Here is a 23,630-nt window from a genome sequence, read left to right on the forward strand (position 1 = left end):
CCCACCCCCCGCCCTCCTCCCCTTCCACCACCCTTAGTTCGTTTCCCAGATTTAGGAGTATCTATGTTCTGTCTCCCTTTCTGATATTTCCCACACATTTCTTCTCCCTTCCCTTATATTCCCTTTCACTATTATTTATATTCCCCAAATGAATGAGACCATATAATGTTTGTCCTTCGCCGATTGACTTATTTCACTCAGCATAATACCTTCCAGTTCCATCCACGTTGAAGCAAATGGTGGGTATTTGTCATTTCTAATGGCTGAATTTAAGCACCGCCTTCAGCCCAGGGTGTGATCCTGGAGACCCCGGATCGAGTCCCATGTGGGGGTCCCTGTGTGGAGCCTGCTTCTCCCTCTGCCTGTGACTCTGCCTCTCTCTGTGTGTGTCTCTCACGAATAAATAAATAAAACCTTTATAAATAAATAAATAAATAAATTCCATATATCTTTGTTGCTCTTTCTCAGCCACCCATATTTTCAATAAACACAAATATTTAGATAAACACAAGAATGTCACATATATACTGTTTCTCCCTCCCCCCTCCATATGTCATGAATTCCATTACAGAGATGAAATTCTCTTTTTTCTACCCCCCTATATTCACCCCACCACCCTGGCATCAACCACTGTACTAGAATCACAGAGAAAAGGAAGAACTGTCTGTCCTCTGCCAAATGAGGACTGTGTATGACATCCTCTACCTCAGCCTGACACATTTCTGTTAATTCCACTTTACAACCTTTCATGTATTTAAGAGTTAGCTACAATTGTTTCTAGTATTCAGCTCACCTTATATATTTAAACTTATCTCAGAATAAGCTTCTCTCATTCCTTCTCTTTGTCCTCCTTCTTTTATTCATTCCACTGAAGAGCCAAAGAAAAGCAGACAAAAACAAATGAAGAAATTCAAAAAAAAAAAAAAAAGTTTAAATAATGGCTGAAAGGTCAAGGTAAATATGAGCATTTAGTAAATAAAAAATGGATGAAATCCCATTTTTTTTAGGTTAAATTAGACATAGTATACAGTTATTCTTTTCAGTGACTTAAAATACTCATTCTATCTATTTTCCCAATTTGGTATTTACTTCCAGTTATTTCCAAGATTTAAGTGGTTCTCTAAATTCACAAGGGTGAAGAAGCGTGGGGAAAGACTGTGTCAGGGAAAGCTCTGATAAGCGAAGCCATGATGTATGCCATAGGTTTTCTACACGATGGCATACCAAATCAAACACACCTGCCTGTGGAGTAGTCAAGTGATTAGCGGAGTTATGTTTCTCCCAGAAGTTACTGGTGGAGTTGTACTAATATTGCTTTACTTTAATTCTCATGATGTTGCAGAAATACTTCAGGAAGTGATGTTTTTCTTTGTAATTTCAGGTCATCTTATACTGTCTGTACAAAAGTGGCAAGAACTTCCATAAAGTCTCTATTTGAAGATAGACTCCAGGGTCTCTAACATGCATCCAACCTTTCCCATGTGTTCACATGCTTTTGCACAAATCATGTATTTTGATAAGTAACAGTATAAGGCGTATCAAGTGAGGAAAATGACAGATGCATGAGCTCATATCACTATATTTCTAAGGAAACACTAATAATATGTCTTAATGGCTTTTATGTTTAAAAGGACCTTTTAATTTTTATTTAGGAACATGGATTATAGGATCATTTTGTCAGATATTTGGTTTTTGGATGTACCAGCTTGAAAAGTTTGACCTTGGGCAAATGAGTTAAAACTATGTTTCCTTGTATATGAAAACAATTCCTACAAAAACTAATATATATTAAACATTTTTTATTGAAATCTAGGATTCATTGAGTATCCAATATTAGTATAGGATCAAATATGTTTTCATTAATTTTAATTTATGCCTTATCCATTAATCCTGGTTATCTCCCCATAATCACAGAGAATAAATATAACACTTTTACATATGGGAATCCTTGAAATATTTAGAATGTACCACCATAGTCCAAAAATCTTTATTTGTTTATGCTAAATCTTGTCATTTAGAAATTATTATGACAGGGACGCCTGGGTGGCTTAGTGGTTGAGCCTCTGCCTTTGGCTCAGGTCATGATCCTGAGGTCTGGGATGGGGTCCCACATCAGGCTCCCTGTGTTCCTCACAATTGACCCTCTAGGTCACCATTTTCTGGATATTTATTAATAAACATTCTTTTTCCAAGTGAAACCCTGAACCAAATTATTATATGTTAGATATATCTTTATTAAAGATCCAAAGACTGATTATTTTTCAACTTTTTAGCCATCATTATACATATAATTGATGGCCTTTAAGGTTGTTTTGGCCTCTATCTCTTCTTGTTATTTTTCTCTTTCAAAACCACTTTATTTCTCCTTCCTTTCTTTCCATTAGCTATTTTTATCTTAGAACAAAGTATGCATCTAAATTGGAGATGGGGGAGGCGGTATTCCAGAGGAGACATCAGGAAAGTGGGAGAGAATGGAGAAGGATGCTGTGGGAGCATATTTAGTGTGAGATATTCAAGCTCAGTCACTGTGAGAAGGGTATCTGAGCAGTATGTCAGGCCAAAGCAGGGTAAGGAGTGTTTTTACAAGGGGTGGATTTGGAAGGTGTTCACACACCTAGGCAGTTTTGTAGACAGCAGAGATGGGAGAAGGCACTACCCAGTGCAGACTGGCAGAGAAAATGGTGGGTAGGAAAGTTTTGGAGTGGAGAAGGAATTGGCAGCCAACATGGGAATTCAGAGTTTGAGTGCAGCCTACACATGGAACATGTACAATCTGGTATAGTATATAAGAAATCAAGCAGGAAAAAAAAAGAAATCAAGCAGGATAAGATGGACATTCTATGAGGGACCATTTGGAATGAAGTGTTCAAGTCCAACCAGGTTAGGAAGGGAATCCTTGAAGGGAATGGCCAACACATTGTATAGAAATCTGAGCACAGTATGCAGGATGCCCATGCAGGGGAAGAGACAAGTGCAGAGGGGATGGAATATAGGAATACTGAATGTGTTCCTTGTTTTTATGATGTCACTGCTCCCAGGCTTTGTCTGCATACATACTAGAGAATACAAATGTAGCCAGATGCATGAGTATGTACCTATAAACACACTCATGCATATACACAGTTGTAGATATATATGAATACATATGTATTTAGTTATTTCTTTAACCTGACATTTCTACTTCTGATCCAAAACACATTTTCTCCCCTTTATTTATTTTTTTTAATTTTTATTTATTTATGATAGTCACAGAGAGAGAGAGAGAGGCAGAGACACAGGCAGAGGGAGAAGCAGGCTCCATGCACCGGGAGCCCGACGTGGGATTCGATCCCGGGTCTCCAGGATCGCGCCCCGGGCCAAAGGCAGGCGCCAAACCGCTGCGCCACCCAGGGATCCCTTTTCTCCCCTTTATATTATCGCAGATTGCTTCTTTAATAGGAGGAAAGCCTAGGTCCTACTTTTAATGTTTGCCTATTTCAACTCTGTGTGTGTCTGTATGGTGTATGTGACTTATAAAATTATTTAAACCAAGTGTTAACGTTTGTCAAGTGAAACTATATATTATTATTGATCAGCCTTAACATCCAATATAATACTCAGGTCATGATCCTGAGGTCTGGGATGGAGTCCCACATCAGACTCCCTGCATTCCTCACAATTGACCCTCTAGGTCACCATTTTCTGGATATTTATTAATAAACATTCCTTTTCCAAGTGAAACTCTCAACCAAGTGAAACAATATTTTATTGTATACTTGAAATTTGCTAAGAGAGTAGATCTTAAGTATTCTCACTATATGAAGGAAGGAAGGAAGGAAGGAAGGAAGGAAGGAAGGAAAAAGGAAGGAAGAAAAGAAAGAAAAAAGAAGAAAGAAAGAAAAGAAAGAAAGAAAGAAAGAAAGAAAGAAAGAAAGAAAGAAAGAAAGAAAGAAGAAAGAAAGGAAAGAAAGAAGGAAGGAAGGAAGGAAGGAAGAAGGAAGGAAGGAAGGAAGGAAGGAAGAAAGGCAACTATGTGAGGTAATGGATATTAATTACATTGATTGTGGTGATCATTTCACAATGCATACACACATCAAAACATCGAGTTGTGTATTACATGTATTTTTTATTTTTTTATTATAACTCAGTAAAGCTGAAAAATCATGTTACACCAAGACTACCTAGTAGTTTAGAAATATTTTCAATGTTATTTGGGAAAAATAAAAGGTTACAAAGAGTACAATATCACTCCAAAATTGTAAAAGAAAAAAATGGATATCTGCACATAAAAATAAGCTGGGAGGATATATAACCCCCCAAATAAATATAATAAACATAATAAAAGTAATACAAGCATATGGTAAGAAATCCATATAGTAATAAACAGTATAAAAGAAAAAGGAAAAAGTCATTCCTCCCTCCACATTGAACTGCTGTTCTTTCAGAAGTAAACTGTTATAACATTTAAGATACTAGATTTTTATCATAGCTATTATCTGATTTTGAAGTACATACTACATTTAAATTTTTATTTCTTCAAATAGGAACATAAAATAATCTGTGTTGAGTCCCCAAACCGACTGTGAAATTTGAAGAGTATAGCTTGATTCCCCTCTCGTAATATTTTGGTCTTAAAGCCCCAGAACATGTTGGTTTTGTTATTTATCTGTTAGTATAGAAGCTACATTTATTGTACCCATTATTGTAAGGCAACTGTGTGTCTGAACTGTTGGAAATTGGCAAACATGTCTTCATTTGAAATTACACCTATTTTTATTTTAAAATCACATTTTTTGTGTGTGTTTTCATTAGTTAATTGAAGAGAAGTAATGCCTTTGAATTTTAGGTAGACAAGTTGTTTTAAGTAGATACCCCTTTAAGACACAATTTCAGACCTGGAAGGCTAATTTATAAGGATCAGGATGTGACTTTTCTTGGGGAAATATAGTATTTGGTTGAGTTAGTAGAGATAGGCTCAGTTATCAAGAGCAGATTATTAGACATCAAAAGATTCCTGTTACTACAGTGTCCGCTTTCTCTGTCAGAAGGCTTAATGCAATCAGGAGGGTTTTGAACATTATCTGGGTATTATATTTGATAGAGAAAAAAGGCCATGAAACAGTTGTGATTTAGTTCTGTCTTTAGAATTTAATTTATTTTATTTTAACTTATTTTAGTGAAATATAGTACTGCTTAGGCCAAAAACAGAAACAAGAAATAATTAATATGCATTCATTTTAATAAATTAGTTTCTTAATCACAATATTTATTTTAGAGAATTATCTACCATGTTTTGCTGTGTATTGTAACTTCCATATTTTTTCTAAACTAGCAATACTTATACTATTAATATACTATATACTTGAAATATATATGATATAGCAATATGTTAATATATAATGCATAACAATATATAGTTTATAAAATGAATTAATATATAATAATGTATATAATTTTTTGTGGTAGGTGAAGAAGAATATATGCAAACAATCTGCTCAAAAAAATTCAGAACCTTTAGTTTTGCTTTCACTCCCAGCTGATAGTTTTATGGGAAATAAAAATTCCAGATTAAAGGTATTTTCAATCCTCTTAACAATTCAAACATATTTTCCAATTTTTTTCTAATATCATGTGTTAGTAATAAGCAGCCTGATGCCAATCTAATTTTATTTTATGTAGTTTTTTTTTTTTTTACCTCCTTGGGACATTTTAAATTTTCTATTTGCTTTCATTGGGGTAAAATTTTACTTGTCATGTAAAAGTAGGATACCAACTGTAAAAGCTATAACCATTCCTTGAAATAATCAACTTGGCTCCTGTTTCACTTGCTACCATATCTGAAACTGCCTTATCTCTAAGACTAAATTTGGAAATTCTTGACCAAAGAATGAAGGGTTACCATTTGTAATACTGCCTTTTTAATGGTCTTTCTAGCTGTGGTTTACATGGTATATATTCCTATCTACTTAGACTTCCCCATAATGTCTCTTCTCTGCATGATTCTTTTATGTGTGTGTGTGTGTGTGTGTGTGTGTGTGTGTGTGTTAGTTTGTATATGTGTATATTTGTGTAAACATTTCTTTAGCACTGTTTCATTGGATCATTCATGTGCTCATCATAAATATCATAAACGGTACAAGAGAATATTTTTTAACTTCCTAAAATGGAATGACTTTAGAACTAAGATTTATCATTAAAGGAAAATCTAGCCCTTTGAAACTGATCAAATTTTCTTTAAATATTAAATTAATGTAAAACGTTATTTCTTTAAATTAACTTTAATTTGAAGTTAATAAGTTGACTTATTTTAAGTCTTCCACTTAAACAGCCAATAGTAAGATTCATTATCTATAAAAGCATTTGTTATTAGCTCATCCATAGAAGGAAATTTAGGCTTTATATTCCTTATAATTTTATACTAAACCGCCATCTAGTGATGTGTGGAGATCTTTAAAAAGTGGCACTATATGGGGACGCCTGGGTGGCTCATCCATTGAGCAACTGCCTTTGGCTCAGAGCATGATTCCAGGGTCCTGGGATTGAGTCCCACATCAGGCTTCCTGCATGGAGCCTGCTTCTCTCTCTGCCTATGTCTCTGTCTCTGTCTCTGTCTCTCTGTCTCTCATGAATAAATAAAATCTTAAAAAATAAAATAAAAAATAAAAGGTGACAATATATAATACATTTATATATAGCATGTATTGAATTTCTTTTGTGTGCTAAATGCTATTGTATTTACTAAATATACAGAAATAAACACCTTAGTGTCATGGAGCTTCTGTGCTATGTATGACCATATAGTAAGCTCTTATATCAGTAGTGAAATCAATGCACTTATCTGACATCTACTTGAGAGATAAGAAGCACTTAGTGAGACTAGTCATGATGTGGGCAGCTATGGGGAAATGTAGGTAATAGGTAGAAATTACCTAAAATGTCTCTCTAAGTGACTTAGGAACTCTGAAATATTGCCTTTCTATCCTTACCTCACGGAAGATCTCTGAACAGTATGAAACCCAAACATAACTCAGAAAACATCACGGCACCATGGGAAAAAAGTTGTCTGGAATTTAGTTTAGCTAAATTTTGAAGCTTATTCCTGCCACTCACAAGCTCTATATTCTCTGCCCATACCAAAAACAAAACAAAACAAAACAAACAAAAAGCCTACAGTTTTGACTGTTCAATATAAGAATTAGTTATATAGATCCTGTCAATGAAAAAAAATAGTTTTAGTGGCTCAAACAGAGGTAACAGCTTTTATTCAGTTGTTGAACATCAGGGAAAATCTGAAAATCAGGTAATTCCCTAAGGCATAGCAGAATTAGAAATTTTATATAAGTTAAGGAGGAAGAAGGATACAGGCCCAGGTCACTGTTTTCTTCATTTGTAACTACCACTAAATCTGTGGTCAGAATGACTGGAGATTCTTCCATTTTTCCATGTCTCTTATTCATTCTCAGTCTCATTCTGGAAACTGTCAGAATATTTCTTTCCAGAGCTGCTTTTATCAAACTGTTGAGAGACCAGGTACTATTTGCACTCAGAATTATACAGAGTTCGTACAAATTTATACAGGATTGGGAGTAAAGGGGTATATGGTAGGTAGGTAGGTAGATAGATAGATAGATAGATAGATAGATAGATAGATAGATAGATGATAGATATTATACGCACCTATGAAAGTAGGTGCATACATAGGGGATAGGGAGGGAAAAAAGGTTATTTCATATGGATCTTATAAAGCTCAAATTTTATATCACTTCAAAGTGTCCTGATCTTCTACTATCTTAAAAAGTTGAGAATTGTGAGCATGATGGTTAAATGGCATTGATTTATTATGCAAAATGTAAAAGTAACTGAAATGGTTGTTATATACACTTGAGAGTATCTCCAAACCTGCTTTACGTGGCGAGTATCTTAGAAAAGTGCTATAAACAGTAAATGGAAATATTTGAAGGTGCCTTAATTTAGAAACTTAAAAAATACTGTGCACATTATTCAGGGTATATCCTCCTCAGTAGTTACATGAGAATCGATGGGCTAATTTCCCTGTGCAACCTAGTGAAAAAAATATTCAAAGAAGGAAATATAATTTTTAAGAGACGATTCCTAAAAAGAATAATCCAAACTTTCTTGATTGTATTCAATAAGCAGGAAGCTATTTTAAATGAAGGACTAGCATATACTTGTAAGATATCATTGAACTACATGAAGGTTTAGCAACAGGTGTGTTTCAGTAATCACTCATTTTCTTTAATATGCTGATCTTTAGAAGGCTTTTCTATAAATAGAGTCTAAGTATTGAATTTTTAATCCCCTTTCAGTAGAACAATGGGAAAACTTAGGTAGTGTCAATGTACTTTGCACTTGAACACTTTTGAAAAGTATTCTGACTTGCCAGAGTTAATTTTTAATTTTGTCCTCTTGATCGTCGTATTTGGCTATAATAAAGTTACTAAGAGATAGTGCAGTGTTTATTGTTTATTTATTTATATAAAGAACATGTTAGCTACTTTTTCTTAAAATTATCAAGCAATTAAACATGTTTGTGGTATAGAAATATGTTTGGTGTGAACAGACAAAACATTAAGAATATGAATGTGCTATTACCAATAGAAAAAAAATCTATCATAGAGTTCGCTAACATATGTCAGTAGAAAGCATAAAACTGTCAGAATTTTATTACTTCTTTGGGATGAGGCAAAGACGGTTAATTCACTAATTTTTATTTTCTCTGTGTTCAATCCTAAAACCAATAGATCAAAGATATGTCCAAGAATTAAATATGTACTTAGAGCTAACACAAAATCAGCATTTTAGTAACTTGACTCTGCTGAAATTATTACTGGCTTAAATATTTACCCTTGGAGGTCTTGGATGTGCTTTTTGACTTCATATTTTTTGTATGCTACACCATGTGCAGATTTAAAATCATGTGTATTTCATTTGCCAAGTAGGCCAATCTATCTCCCAAAGTCTTATTAACCAGAGATTCTCACTACTTACATCATGCCTTTTAGACCTTTTCTGTTCTCCATTCTGAGGTGCTACGAAGACATCATGAGAAAGTTACAGGACATGTTTTAGATCAATACTGTTGCCAAAATCGTTAATACAATCGGAAAAATCTAAATACCAAATAACTACCTTCTTCTTTTAAATTGAATGCAGTACTTTACTTAGCAAACAGCTTCTCACCTAAGTTTTCTTTCCCAGTGATTGGCAGCACCATAAATTTATTTGCCATTGTCTGAGATCAGAGTATACCCATTTATATCTCTTGTCTTTCTTTATCCGTCACTAAATCTGATTGACTCCATCTTTTATATTCTCAGCTTGTCTGTTTCTTCCTGCCATCTGCGTTCTCACATATATGGTACAGACAACTAATAATTCTAATTTGGGTAAGGGACAGTCTTCATTCATTTCCCTGAAAGCAATCCAGGTGAATTTTCCAAAACAAATTGTCACCACCCTCAACTGAATTCATATTAAATTTAAGTTGAAATCCAAGTGCTTCAATGATGCCTATAGATTCTTTATTATGTAAATGTAGTCTAGCCTGACTTGCTATCTTTCTGTTTCTGACCCAGTCATATAAAGTTGATCTGTGATTAGGCTGCCTGGGTGGCTCAGCGGTTTAGCGCCTGCCTTCAGCCCAGGGTGTGATCCTGGATCGAGTCCCGCGGCGGGCTCCCTGCATGGACCCTGCTTCTCCCTCTGTGTCTCTGCCTCTCTCTCTCTCTCTGTGTTTTTCATGAATTAATAAATGAAATCTTTAAAAAAATTGATCTGTGATTGATGGTTTCCCCCTCACTTATAGACTTTCAAACATCTTTCTGGTTAAAATGCTGGTCTCTTTCCTATTGCCCTATTATCTATTCACCAAATCCTCATAATCTGGGATTCAGCTTTTTAAGTCTTTCCTGATGCCTGAGTTTATTGTTTCTTCTGTGGGCTACTGTTGCTTATTCACATACCCACATTCTCTGCCCCAATTAATGGTCAGCACACTTTGTGCACTCTCATGGGCACAAAACGGTATCTAATTCCGTGCCAGATGCATGATGAACATTTGATATAAATATTTTGAATGAATCAATGAATGACAATTAAGAGAAATAGAAATATAGAATTATTTATGTAGCTGTACTATAAAATAAATGCACTTACATTACTGGGTTTTGTGTTGGATTAATTAATTAATTAATTGATTGATTTAGGAGGGAACGTATCAGTGTACCCACATCTGTAATGTGTTACTCAGCCTCCTTTAATTCTATGTCCTTTTGAGAAAATGACCAAGTGGAAGGTTTTGAGGAAGTCAGAGGTGAAAGCTCTAGACAGTAGATAGGAGAGGTCATAGGTGCATATCTCTTCACTAGTAAGTGAAAGAGAAAATGATGAAATTTAAATGTAGAAGGGAATTTCGATCTTTCAGAATGGTTGATTTTATACAACAATGAAGAAGGACAGCAGCAGAGGAAAAAGAGAAGCTTCCTCTTTGAAGTTGCTATTTTAGATGCTCACCAGGATTATCCTTAAAAAAGAGAGAGAGAGAATTTTAATCTAATAATGTTGAGCTTAGAATTTAATAGGGACATTTTATAATTTATAAACATTGATAGTGACAGAATCTATAACCATTGTTAACGAGTAAGACTGAATTTATATTTGTTACCACTGACTGTATTTCTTGGCATAATTTTAAAATTAGGATTCTTATAAGAATTATTAGGGAAAACAATTACAGTGAAAACTTCAAATATACTGTGTTCATTGTTTTATGAAATCCACTGCAGGAGAAACAAAAGCCTTCATATTCATTTGATAGTCACAGAGATTATTGAGGAAAACTAAAATTTATTCCTTTAGTGTAAAAAGGGCTGAATGAATGAATCATAAAGGTAAGTAATATGGTCAAACAAGGAAATACTTTCTATTTCCTTTTGCATTTCAGAGGAAATTTCTCCAGTTGCACATGGAGATACAGTCACTTTATTTTTTTTCTAGAACTATCACATTAATATTACCACTGTTTGGTATTTTGTTTTATTTTATTTAATTTTATTTATTTTTTGGAAATGGGGAATTCTAAGCAGACTCCATGTTCAGCGCAGAGCCTGATGTAGGGCTCAGTCTCACACCTTGAGATCAAGACCAGAGCTGAAATCAAAAGTTGAATGCTTAACTGATTGAGCCATTCAGGTGCCCCTACTCTGTGGTATTTTGATGTCATATGAATTCATTAATTAAAATTAAATTATTAAAAGCACATTGTATACAAACAAACTTTAAAAAAGAATTTTTTGCCTTATCTAATATGATATAGTTTGACATATTTTTAAATTTTTCCCTTTTTTACCTTTGTCCTATAAGCTCTTTCCCAAATTCCAATTCATTCATCTCATTAGGCTGACTTTCTTCCTCAGTTAGAAGATGGTACAGCACTTCCACTATCTATTACTTTTTGCTTTGGTTTGGTTTTCTGGGTTTTTTGTTTGTTTTTACATTTTTTTTCTAGCTGTATTGAGATATAATTGACCTACAACATGGTATAAGTCTAAGGTGTACAATGTGTTGATTTGCTACACGTATTTGTTATGAAATGATTAAGATTGTAGCATTAACAAACACCTCCAACATATCACATAATTACTGTTTCTAGTTTTACAATGAGAAAATTCAAGATTTACTCCCTTATCAACTTCCATGTATATAAGTAGGATTAATTATAACCACCATGCTGTAATTAGGTCCCCAGAACTTATCTTATAACTAGAAGCTTGTACATCTTGGCCATCATCTTCCTATTTTTCCCATTTCCCCACCCCAGCCCCTGATAACTCTTGCTCTATTCTAAGTAAGTTTATTTAAGTTCAGCTAATTTATTTATTTATTTATTTATTTATTTATTTATTTATTTATTTCTATATGTAGGAACAATGTTATATTTTTTGTCAAGAATTAAACCAAATTATGTATAAAAGAGCTATCTTCTCTTTCATTGGTAACATAGAGGGAGCTATCTCTTCCCCAATTCCCACATCCATCTGGCTCCAAACTTTCTTTTTTTTATTTTATTTTTTTTTATTGGAGTTCCATTTGCCAACATAGCATAACACCCAGTGCTCATCCCACCAATTGCCCCCATCAGTGCCCACCACCCAGTCACCCCAACCTCCTGCCCACCTCCCTCTCCACTACCCCTTGTTTGTTTCCCAGAGTTAGGTGTCTCTCATGTTTTGTCACCTTCATTGTCACTCATTTTCTCTCCTTTCCCCTTTATTCACTTTCACTAATTTTTATATTCCCCAAATGAATGAGACCATATAATGTTTGTCCTTCTCCGATTGACATATTTCACTCAGCCTAATACCCTCCAATTCCATCCACGTCGACACAAATGGTGGGTATTTGTCATTTTTAATGGCTGAGTAATATTCCATTGTATACATAAACCACATCTTCTTTATCCATTCATCTTTCGATGGACACCGAGGCTCCTTCCACAATTTGGCTATTGTGGACATTGCTGCTATAAACATTGGGGTGCAGGTGTCTCCTGCGTTTCACTGCATCTGTATCTTTGGGGTAAATCCCCAGCAGTGCAATTGCTGGGTCGTAGGGCAGATCTATTGTTAACTCTTTGAGGAACCTCCACACAGTTTTCCAGAGTGGCTGTAACATTTCACATTCCCACCAACAGTGCAAGAGAGTTCCCCTTTCTCCACATCCTCTCCAACATTTGTTGTTTCCTGTCTTGTTAATTTTCCCCATTCTCACTGGTATGAGGTGATATCTCATTGTGGTTTTGATTTGTATTTCCCTGATGGCCAGTGATGCGGAGCATTTTCTCATGTGCTTGTTGGCCATGTCTATGTCTTCCTCTGTGAAATTTCTGTTCATGTCTTTTTCCCATTTCATGATTGGATTCTTTGTTTCTTTGCTGTGGAGTTTCATAAGTTCTTTATAGATCTTGGATACTAGTCCTTTATCTGATAGGTCATTTGCAAATATCTTCTCTCATTCTGTAGGATGTAGTTTAGTTTTGTATTTTGTTTTTTATAGAAGTTCAGCTATTTAGATTCCACATATAAGTGATATGATACTGTATTTATCTTCCCTTTTCTGACTTACATCACTTAGCATAATGTCCATGTAGTTTCAGAAGGCAAGATTTCCTTCTTCCTCTTCAGTCTTATCCCTTATTATATATCACATATATATGTATTATTACTATATGTTATAACAGTATAATATAATTATATGATATATATCATATGGTTTAACTCATATGCAGAATATAAGAACTAGTATAGAATACCATAAGGGAAGGAGGAGAAACTGAATTGGAAAAAATATCAGAGAGGGAGATAAACCATGAGAGACTCTTAACTCTGGGTAACAAACTGAGGGTCGCTGAATGGGAGGTCGGCAGTGGGATGGGGTAACCAGGTAATGAGCATTAAGGAGAACATGTGATGTGATGAGCAGTAGGTGTTATATACAACTGATAAATTATTGAATACTACATCTGAAACTAATGATAGACTATATGTTGGCTAATTAAATTTAAATTAAATATATATATATATATATATATATACAAATATATCTGCACACATGTACACATACACATACACATACACAAAACACATCTTATCCATTCAGTAATCCAGTCAGGTAATCTAACTCCTGGATATATATCCAAAGAAATCAAGACCCCAAAGAGATATCTGCACTCCTGTGTTTATTGCAGCTTTATTCACAATAGTGGAAATATGAAAACAACCTAAGTATTTCCACTGTTTTAATTGTGGTGTTTCTCTGAAGCACTAGCACATAGAGCAGAACTAGGTGACATAGAAAAGTAGACAATTTCCTATCATCTATGTTTTAATCTCTCATTTGTTTCCTCTTTCATTTTAAGTTGCCCTTAGGTTTCCAGGACAACCTACTGAATCTCTAATGTTTTATGAAAATCTGTCCAACATTTATTCTTATCTGCTGAGCATACCTTAATTTGAGATCTGTGCTCTTTTCAATGTGACAAATAACTAATCTTAAAACGTAATTGCTAATTGTGTGTAAAAGGAGTATTCATTATTTATATGCTCATAAGAGGTTAAGGCTATGCTTTTACAAGTAACTTTTTGCATAAAAAATGTTAATAGTATAAAATAGAATAAAAACTAAATTATCTTCATCTAAAATGACTATTTTAAACCTGTTTTTATTTTTTATATTTTTATTTATTTATTCATGAGAATACACAAAGAGGAGAGAGAGAGAGGCAGAGACACAGGCAGAGGGAGAAGCAGTTTCCATGCAGGAACCCCGACATGAGACTCGATCCCAGGTCTCCAATATCAGCCCCGGATATTTGCATTGAGTTCAAATGAATGAGAGTAGGGAAGACATATGGAGGTGTTTTTTCTGGAAGATGCAGAAGCTGGGAACATTCTCAGCTTTTTCTGATAGAGTTTTGATAATAATAAGAGAAATGGTGATTATTAAATCATGGTTGGAGTCACTGGAGGAAAACAGCAGCTATCTTGCTGAGTTAAATTTAGGGAGCTTGAAACTGTTGGTGAAAACCACACCACAACATTTCTCTTTGTGAGGAAGGCTCACAAAAGGGACATTATGAAGACATGTTGTAATAGAATAAATATCGTATCTATACCTTTGGATCATATATATCTAAAGCTATAAAGTTTCTTTCTCTCCCTTATACCTCCCATAGATTGGGGTGATTGTTTTCCTTCCGAAGCCACAAAATCATTGCTTCCCATTCTAGTAGCAGAGCTTCACCCTGAGAGTAGGACAAAAGTTTGATTTAATTAATTTCCTGGCAGCAGTCTTGGGCAATTGCCTCATATGATTTTGCCTCTCTTACTGCATACGAATGGGTCAGCTTCTGGTAAGAGTCATAATTTGGCATAGAGTTGTGTACTCCACATCAGAACAATAGCGTCCTTTATTTATGTCCAGTGAATGCATTTCCACATCTGATTGGATGATAGATCCAGCCAGCAACAGTGAGAGTTGTGAGGTGCAGACTTGATCAGTGGCTGGATTGCCACTGATCACATCAGAGAACAGCCCTTACCACAAATACTACTCATTTGTCATGTGTTATTTCATAAAGGAATTTGTCTTTCTTAGAGAAATCTCCCCAGTAGGGCTAAAGAGCAGCTTTATAACAGTCAGGACCAACAGCAAAAAATCTCTGAGATAATTCCTGTCTTTAAATGGACTAAGGTTGGCTTGACATGCATTAAAGGGAAGGTGGACTGTAAAGTTGTTCAGGTGATATAATTATCCCTTAATAAGCATTATGTACTCATTTTCTTCACCCAAGTGAACTATCCAAAGTTTCTTCAGTGATTCGTCTGGTTTTGCATATAGCAGTTGCAAATTTATTATCATGCTTAGTATAGGTGCACATCTCTGTAACTTTTACCTGAAAGGGATCAGAAATTTCTGCCCACCCAGGAGGACCGAAGTCTGACTGCCATAGTGATAACAAAGTCCACATGCCCAGAGAATGGTTAGCAATAACTATGGTACCGCTGGAGCAGCTGCCTTTTAATCTGCTTTCTCATTCCCTCAAATTCTGTTAATCAAGCCCACCAGGACTCATCTTTCCTCTTCCTGAAAGCCATGTCTCTGTCAGCAGCCCATCCTCATTGCCAAACTTCAAGAACTGTGAAGGGTCTGGGGGCAGCCCCGGTGGCTCAGAAGTTTAGTGCTGCCTTCCGCCCAGGGCCTGATCCTGGAGATCCGGGATCAAGTCCCACGTCGGCGCTTCTCCCTCTGCCTGTGTCTCTGCATCTCTCTCTCTCTCTCTCTCTCTCTCTCTCTGTCTCTCTGTCTCTCATGAATAAATAAATAAAATCTTAAAAAAAAAAGACCTGTGAAGGGTGTGAGATGTTAGCTACCCTATATGAAAGCTTAAACATTAGCCTCTTACTTTGTCATAGATGCTGGCAGAAGATATGACCCTCCTAGAACAGAGACAAAGGAATTAGTCATTTCAGTAGCAATAGTCACAGTGTCATGTTCTTATTGCACCTGTACTATAAGCTCATATTTCTAAAATGTGATGCAAAAAGAGGCAAGTGACTTTTGCATACACAATGGGTTGATTTACAGAAGAGAAATTTTTTTCTTAAGAAATTTTAATTTTTTATAGTATAACAGGTAAACATACCTGTTATTTGCTTTGGAGGAAAATATCTTCGAAGGCTGTTTGCTATACACACAACCTTGAAAATATAGTCTAGAAATAAGGCAATCTGTACCTCTACTGAATGGTTGTGTAGAAGGGAACCACACACATGGAGAATTGTCTCCAAATATGCAAAAGTGGAGAAAGGGGAATTAAGGGAACAGAGAATAAGTTTCTGTTGTATATCTATATCTATATCTATATCTATATCTATATCTATAATCTATCTATCTATCTATCTATCTATCTATCTATCTATCTATCTATCTATAAAACCTGAAATGACTTTATCTGACCTTGTCTTATGCATGGATGAAATTGTCCTCAAGACCCACTTTTACAAGACCCCCCCCCCATTACAAAAAGGTCTGTAATAAAACTAGATTACAGCATAATCCAGTTAGAGAAATGCAAGGCCTGCTTTTGGAGGCATAGCCTAGACACTGAAACTGTTAAGTTGGCAAAATTGTATTGGAGAGAAATCTGCCATTAGATTTTCTTGAATAACTGAGACATAACTTATCCAACCATCACTTTTTGAACAATAGAACACAGGCAGGACCTAGAAGCCCTTCCCCAACTGCAAAGTTGGGAAACAATTTTAAGCAGAGCACAGCCTCACTGAATTAAGGAGACAGAAATAAAAGTTCAAAGTTACAAGGGGCTTGTAACATAAACTTCTTTGCATTGTATTTCTATAGTTTCACTTAATTGCCATTTCCCCATATTCCTAGGATTTAGTTTAGCATACTATGCATTATTATTTTTTTTTTTTACTATGCATTATTTTTACATTTGCTCTAGTTCTCTTTCAATACGTAGTAAAAAGAAGACCATGCTAAAGTTATAAATTTATGATTGCTGGAGAGTTGAGTCTTGCCAGGGACCTAAGATACGAGGGCTTAGTCCAAGAAGATTGTTTCAAATTAAAACATTCAATATTATCCTGAGTGTGTCTGTCTGCCTGCCTGCCTGTCTGTCTCTTTTCTTTCCCAATGTAATAAAGTTTCACTTTATATATTATCGGGTTTTATGTCCGTCTTTTATGAATGAAAACTGATATATGGTTTAACAGTATTTCTTCAAAATTTATAAAGGAATTTAGCAGTTTTTCAATATTTTGACTAAGGGATCATGTCTACACAAATCTATTCTTTGAAACAGTTGACTAATTTATGTTTTTTAAAATAGAGACTGATCTTTTTAATAATTGGTCTTTTGGTATGATCACTAGTGATAGTCAGTATATGAACTCACTTCTATCCTTGTTTTTGCTGCATTTCTTCAGTATTTGAGGCTATTTTTGCCTGAACATTTTAGTATTTGTACTTTCCAGTTTTAAAAATTCTACACATTTAAATATATAACATATATATGTATGTTTCATGACAAAGTACGTATTTATTAGGATACAATGTCCTTCTATATGAAAATAATTTAAAATGATAACTATACTATTTTATCAACCTCTTAATCTTGTGTAAGTGAATACATTATTCTGTACCTCGTATAATGTTCTCTTTTGAACTCATAGATTTTTATAAACTCAAATGACCCAAATTACCATTTTAATTTTAAAAAATATTTTATTTATTTACTCATGAGAGACACAGAGATAGAGACATGGGCATAAGGAGAAGCAGGCTCCCTGCAGGGAACCCAGTGCAGGACATAATCCCGAGACCCCAGGATTACAACCTGAGCCAAAGGCAGACCCTCAACCAAGTGCCCCATCATAATAATTTTTAATATTTGTCTATTTAATTATTACAACTTGGCCAGTGAGAGACCCTTTAAGATAACTATAACACATCCTGAATGTATTGTATTGTACTTTATTTATTTATTTATTTATTTATTTATTTATTTTTCTGAATGTATTTTTAATGTTAGGTAGTGCCAAGAGAGTTCATACCAAGCCTATTTATTTTTTTCTTACCCAAAGCCCTGAAATCAAGGATCCTCCAAGGAGCCCTAGTAACTTTTAGTAGAGATTAATAACAAGTGAAAATAACATCTGAATTATTTTGTAAGGATGTTCATGAAAATTTTCATGGACTAAATTATTGAAGTTATTCTATTAAAATACTTTTAGAGATTATAGAGCTGGAAGGTATTTCTTTTTGTAACTGATTTCCAACTAATTTTTCCATTATAACACACCTTTCTTACACTGTGAGTCTTTGTAGATGCCAAGGACATTTTCATGCCTTGATATATATGTCCTCTCTTCCTTTTCAACGTCAAGGGTGTTATACTTTTAGTGCACTGAATTTCTGTGTCAATTAGCAATTTAAATTTCTGTCAATTTAGAATTATAGATAAATGATACGATATTAATGAGGAACAGCAATGGTATGGATTTATAAGAACTGAGCAACATCTTATAAAGATATAATTGTTTTCAATCTCTTCATTCTAACTGAAATTTCAGTGTAGAGCAGCCAAACTCAATGTATCACAGACTAAATCAGGCTTTCCAGGCTTACTTACTACAATTCCTCAGGCATACATTTTAAAGGAACATGAGTTGACACTTTCATCTCCCAGCCTGAGCTTCCAAATCTACAATTCTCAAAATCATTCTTTCTCCCCCATTACCTTTATCCCTCACATCCAATTTATTGTCAAGTTCTCTTACTTATACTTCCTGGATCTTGTAGAATCCATCCTCTCTTCAAGGTCATCACTGTCACTGTCTATGATAAAGCTAATAACATTTCTCCTTTCATTTATTGAATTAGCCTCTAACTTGTCTCTGTTCCTCCAGTTTTGAGCCTTTCCTGCAATTCCTTTTTTAGGCTGCTGTCATTAATTTTTATAAAATGAACATTTGATATTGTTTTATTTCTTAAAAAGCTTCCATGGTTTTCTGCCACATTTAGAACAAAACTCAAACACCCAGGCATAGGAAAAATTTCGTTCCTTTGATAATCTCTTCAGGCTTTCATGACACCTAAACTTGCTAAACTGAAGACATTTTTTCTGAACTGCTATTTCTTTTTTTCTGACTCATAAAACCTCTCCCTGAAATGTTCTTGCTAAACTAATTTTTCTCTCTCTGGGGAAATCTTACTTATTCTTTAAAATTTGTCTTAGATATATGCTTTGGTTAAGCAGCTTACCTGCTGTATCCCTGGTGGATGGAATCATGCTCCCTTACCTTGGAGATGTCCACATCCTGATCTCCAGACATATGTTATCTAACATGGCAGAATTTACAGATGTGATTAAGGCTGAGAACATTAAGGTAGGGAGATTTTCTTGCAATACCTGGATGGGCCCAATCAAATCATGAGTCCCTAAAAGTGGAGAAGAAAGGTAGAAGAATGAATCAGAAGATACAATGTGAGAAGGACTCAACCTGCAACTGTTAGTTTTGAGGAGAAAAGGAGAATAAGAGCCAAGAAATGTGGCAGCCTCTCGAAGTTGGGAATGGTCCTTAGTTTTGTTTGTTTGGTTGGTTCGTTTTTGTTTTTGTTTTTTGGTTTGGGTTTTTTTTGTTGTTGTTGTTTAGTTTTTTCGTTTTTTGTTTGTTAGGGTTTGTTTTTTTTTTTCCCCTTGGTTTTTATAGCCAGCGAGAGAACAGAGGCCTTAGTCCAACAGATGCAAGGAGCTGAATTCTGATGGCAATATAATTGAGCAAGGAGGTGGATTTTGTTCTAGGAGCCCCTGGAAAGAACACAGCCCTATAGATTTTGTTCTAGGAGCCCCCAGAAAGGAACAGAGCCTTGTGGACTTTTTGATGACCCATACAGGACTTCTTTGACCTACAGAACTATAAGGATGTCCTTTTTATATACTCTAATAGCAGCTGGGATTCTCTTTATTAAAACATTCATAACACAGTAACAAAATATCCATTGACTTATCAATGTTCCCAGTGGACTGTGTGCTCCTCGTTGGATTCCTGTCAACCTTCAGGATGCCTTGAACATAGCAAATATCCAATAAATCATGGATGGATTAATGTATAAATATGGCACTATTCATACATTTATATTTTGTGCTTTGTTATAAATAAAAATATCCTATATTTCATTTTTGATTTTTAAAGTGTCTCCCTCCCCTTCATTTTTTTCTCTTTTATCTTTTTTTAATTATCTCCATTCTTCTTCGTTTTTTCATTCTTCCTTTCTCTTATTTTATCTGCCTGTTTCCATAAAAAATTCAGTATCTCCCAAATATCAATAGATTTGGCTATTGAATGAAACATTTTTTCATGAATACAAAAAACCTAACAGAATTCAATGCAAGTATATTAAATTTGACAATTTGGTACAACTTAAAACCAAATTATATCTTATTTATTATAAGCTATTAAGAAATAGATTATATTGGGCAAAAATAATTATTGGGCTAAGCAGGGTGCTATCACATTTCTATTTGAAATTAGATAATGATAAATGGAAGAGTATCAATAGATTATGTGGAAAGTGACAACTGCACAGTATTTCATTGCAACTACTTATAAAGGCTTAAAATTTCTTTTTTTTTTTTCAAGATTTTTATTTATTTATTCATGAGAAACAGAGAGAGAGAGAGGCAGAGGGAGAAGCAGGCTCCATACAAGGAGCCCGACGTGGGACTCGATCCTTGATCTCCAGGATCAGGGGTTGGGCCGGAAGGTGGCGCTAAACTGCTGAGCCACCTGGGCGGCCCAAGTTTTAAAATTTCTTAAGAACTATAAGAGTTTGCAAATAAACCCTAGTAGCATTGGTTAATAACTTAGCAGCATTATATTGATTTAGTTCTTCATATATGAACATTATGTTTATTATATGAATAATATAAACATTATTTTTAGTAAACAGGAGTTCATTGCATATTCATTTAATATTAGTTTAATTGATTAATTTAATAGCCTTAGAAACTGGCATGGCTTTGATCTTTACTCATAGCACGAATACTTTTAAATGCAAATTGATCTAGGAAAAGAGAGACAGGGTGAGAAAAGCATGGTATAAATAATAAAATTTGTCTCTATCTTGACAACATGGAGAGGTATCATTACAATACGTCCATTCCAAATTGTGCATTTGTCCTCTGATTTCCCATTTCTTAAAATCCTATAAAATCAGGGTAGAAGAGAGGTGTTTTTGTTTTGTTTTGTTTTACATCTAACAAAATGGTGTTCACTTTGGCAGGGAATTCTAACAGAACGGATTATAATATTTGTTTTTATTCTCCCTTTGAATAACACATTACCATTTCTTTCCAAACAGTTTGACAATGGTGGAAGATTTGATAAACTGGTATTTAGAGGAGTAAGTTTTGGTTGCGGGTAGGCCACAAATAACTGTGGAAAGAGAATGGAAATAAATTATCTGGACTGTATTCCCTGCTAAATGAAGATGGGTAAGTGAAGAATTTATCAGTTCTGATCCTTAGATTTGCAGTAGAGATTTTGGAAAGCCTCACAAGCCAACTTGGGACAGCCAAAATCAGGATCTAGCATTCAGGAAATTGGACTATCTTCACTTCAGAGTTGATTCACCTTTTTTTTTTTTTTTTTTTCATATCAGGTACTAAGATTCTGTGAAATATTTATGTGAAACTTTAATAATACTTCTATGTTTAAACTGCTGAATTATAGTATTTCAGTTATGTAGTCTAAATCTAGAATTCTACATTTTGAAGAAATTTATGAAAGATTTATGAGAGGGAGAGTCAGAAGCTGTTTTGAGTCAGGGTGATTTCACTTTTCATGTTGATTCTTCTACACATGAGTTAGCTTATTATTTATTTCAGCTAGGAATTATAATTCCAAACAATCTTTCATTTTTCTGTTAGAATTCCTTAAGACATAGCAGTGTATTTTCCAGAATTAAAGAGTAGGACAAATATCTTTGTACATTGTAATCTTAATTACTGTTCTAAACTGCTGTTGCCTGATCCCAGCAGGACAGCTTGATTTGTCATAGCTAATATATTTTTTGCCAAAAAAGAAATGGGAAAAACAATCACTTCAGATATTAATTCTTTGAGAGTAGAGGCCTGCCTTTCAGGCTGACAGATGTATTCTCAGAGCTGAATGCAATGACTAGGATTAGCAGGTCCTCCATAAATGTGTACTTAGTAGGTGAATCTGCTTTTGTTAGATTGGTTTCTTTTTTGTACATATTCAGTACACATTTACCTAGATTTTGTAATTGATAAAAATTAACAATAATGTAGTAACAGTACATAGAATAGGCAACAATAATCTAGTCCGCTAGAAAATGAACATTTTAGTGGTATAAGTCGCGCCTCAGTTAATAGAACATGTTTGCTTCTTTTCTGTATGTTTGATCACACAGTAAAACTACTGAAATTAAGTTCCCACTATAATTCTTTTTTTTTTTAAGATTTTATTTATTTATTTGAAGGGGGGGGCGAGAGAGAGAGTATGAACAATGGGAGAGGTAAAAGGAGAGGGAGAAGCAGACTCCCCATTGAACAGGGAGCCTGATGTGGGGCTCCATCCCAGGACTCCAGGATCATGGCCTGAGCCAAAGGGAGACACTCAAATGACTGAGCCACCTAGGTGCACTCCCCCACCTTAACTCCCAATCTCTTGTCAAAGAGGAGGTTTATATCCTATGCAATTTCAAAGTTAATGTTTATCCCACAGTTTGATAGGTTTTTTCCCTTTCTGTCCTATTATTCATATTTTACTGTATTGCATTTTGTGCCACTTAGATTTTCCCTGTGATTAGAGGATTTCTTTGTCTATAAATAAATTCTTATTGAATTAATATTTACTCAAATACCATGATCTCTGTAAATAATACACGTTTCAAAGTTTGTTTTCTTTTTTTCCTAAAATGAACCTTACTTTAAGTTGTTCCAATAAGATATTTCTTTAAAAACAAAAAACAATAGGATACTTCTTTTTTAAGGACTCACTAACAAAAAATGTTTGCAGTTTTCCAGTGATTCACACTTTAGTCTTATATATATATAATTTACTCAAATACCATTATCTCTGTAAATTACATATGTTTGAAAGGTTATTTTCTTTCTTTTTTTTCCTAAAATGAATCTTATTTTAAGCTGTCCCAATAAGATACTTCCTTTTTAAGGACTCACTAACAAAAAATGTTTACAGTTTTCCAATGATTCACACTAGAAGTACTATGTATATATTTATCAAATATTTTTACATTAGCTAAAAAAGATAAAGCTGTTTTGAATTTATCTCATAAATAGTAATTATTTTGATTAATCATTTTTTCTTTATGTCTAAATAGAAGTAATCAATTATATTGGACCCTTTACTAATCAATTACTACTATTTTTTTTCTTTTTTTTTAATAAGGGCACCTGGCTGGCTCAGCAGGGAGAACATATGGCTTTTGATCTCAGGGTCATGCATGAGTTCAAGCCCCACATAAAGCATACATAAAAAAAATAATATTTCTAAGAGTAG

General features: G+C 34.4%; 1 pseudogene; it reads right to left on the minus strand.

Moving 5' to 3' along the window:
* Positions 1–23,630, minus strand: part of LOC121476755 — a 68,350-nt pseudogene that overhangs the window by 38,924 nt on the left and 5,796 nt on the right.

This window comes from Vulpes lagopus, chromosome 16 (genome assembly GCF_018345385.1).
Source record: "Vulpes lagopus strain Blue_001 chromosome 16, ASM1834538v1, whole genome shotgun sequence".
NCBI classification, from domain to species: domain Eukaryota; kingdom Metazoa; phylum Chordata; class Mammalia; order Carnivora; family Canidae; genus Vulpes; species Vulpes lagopus.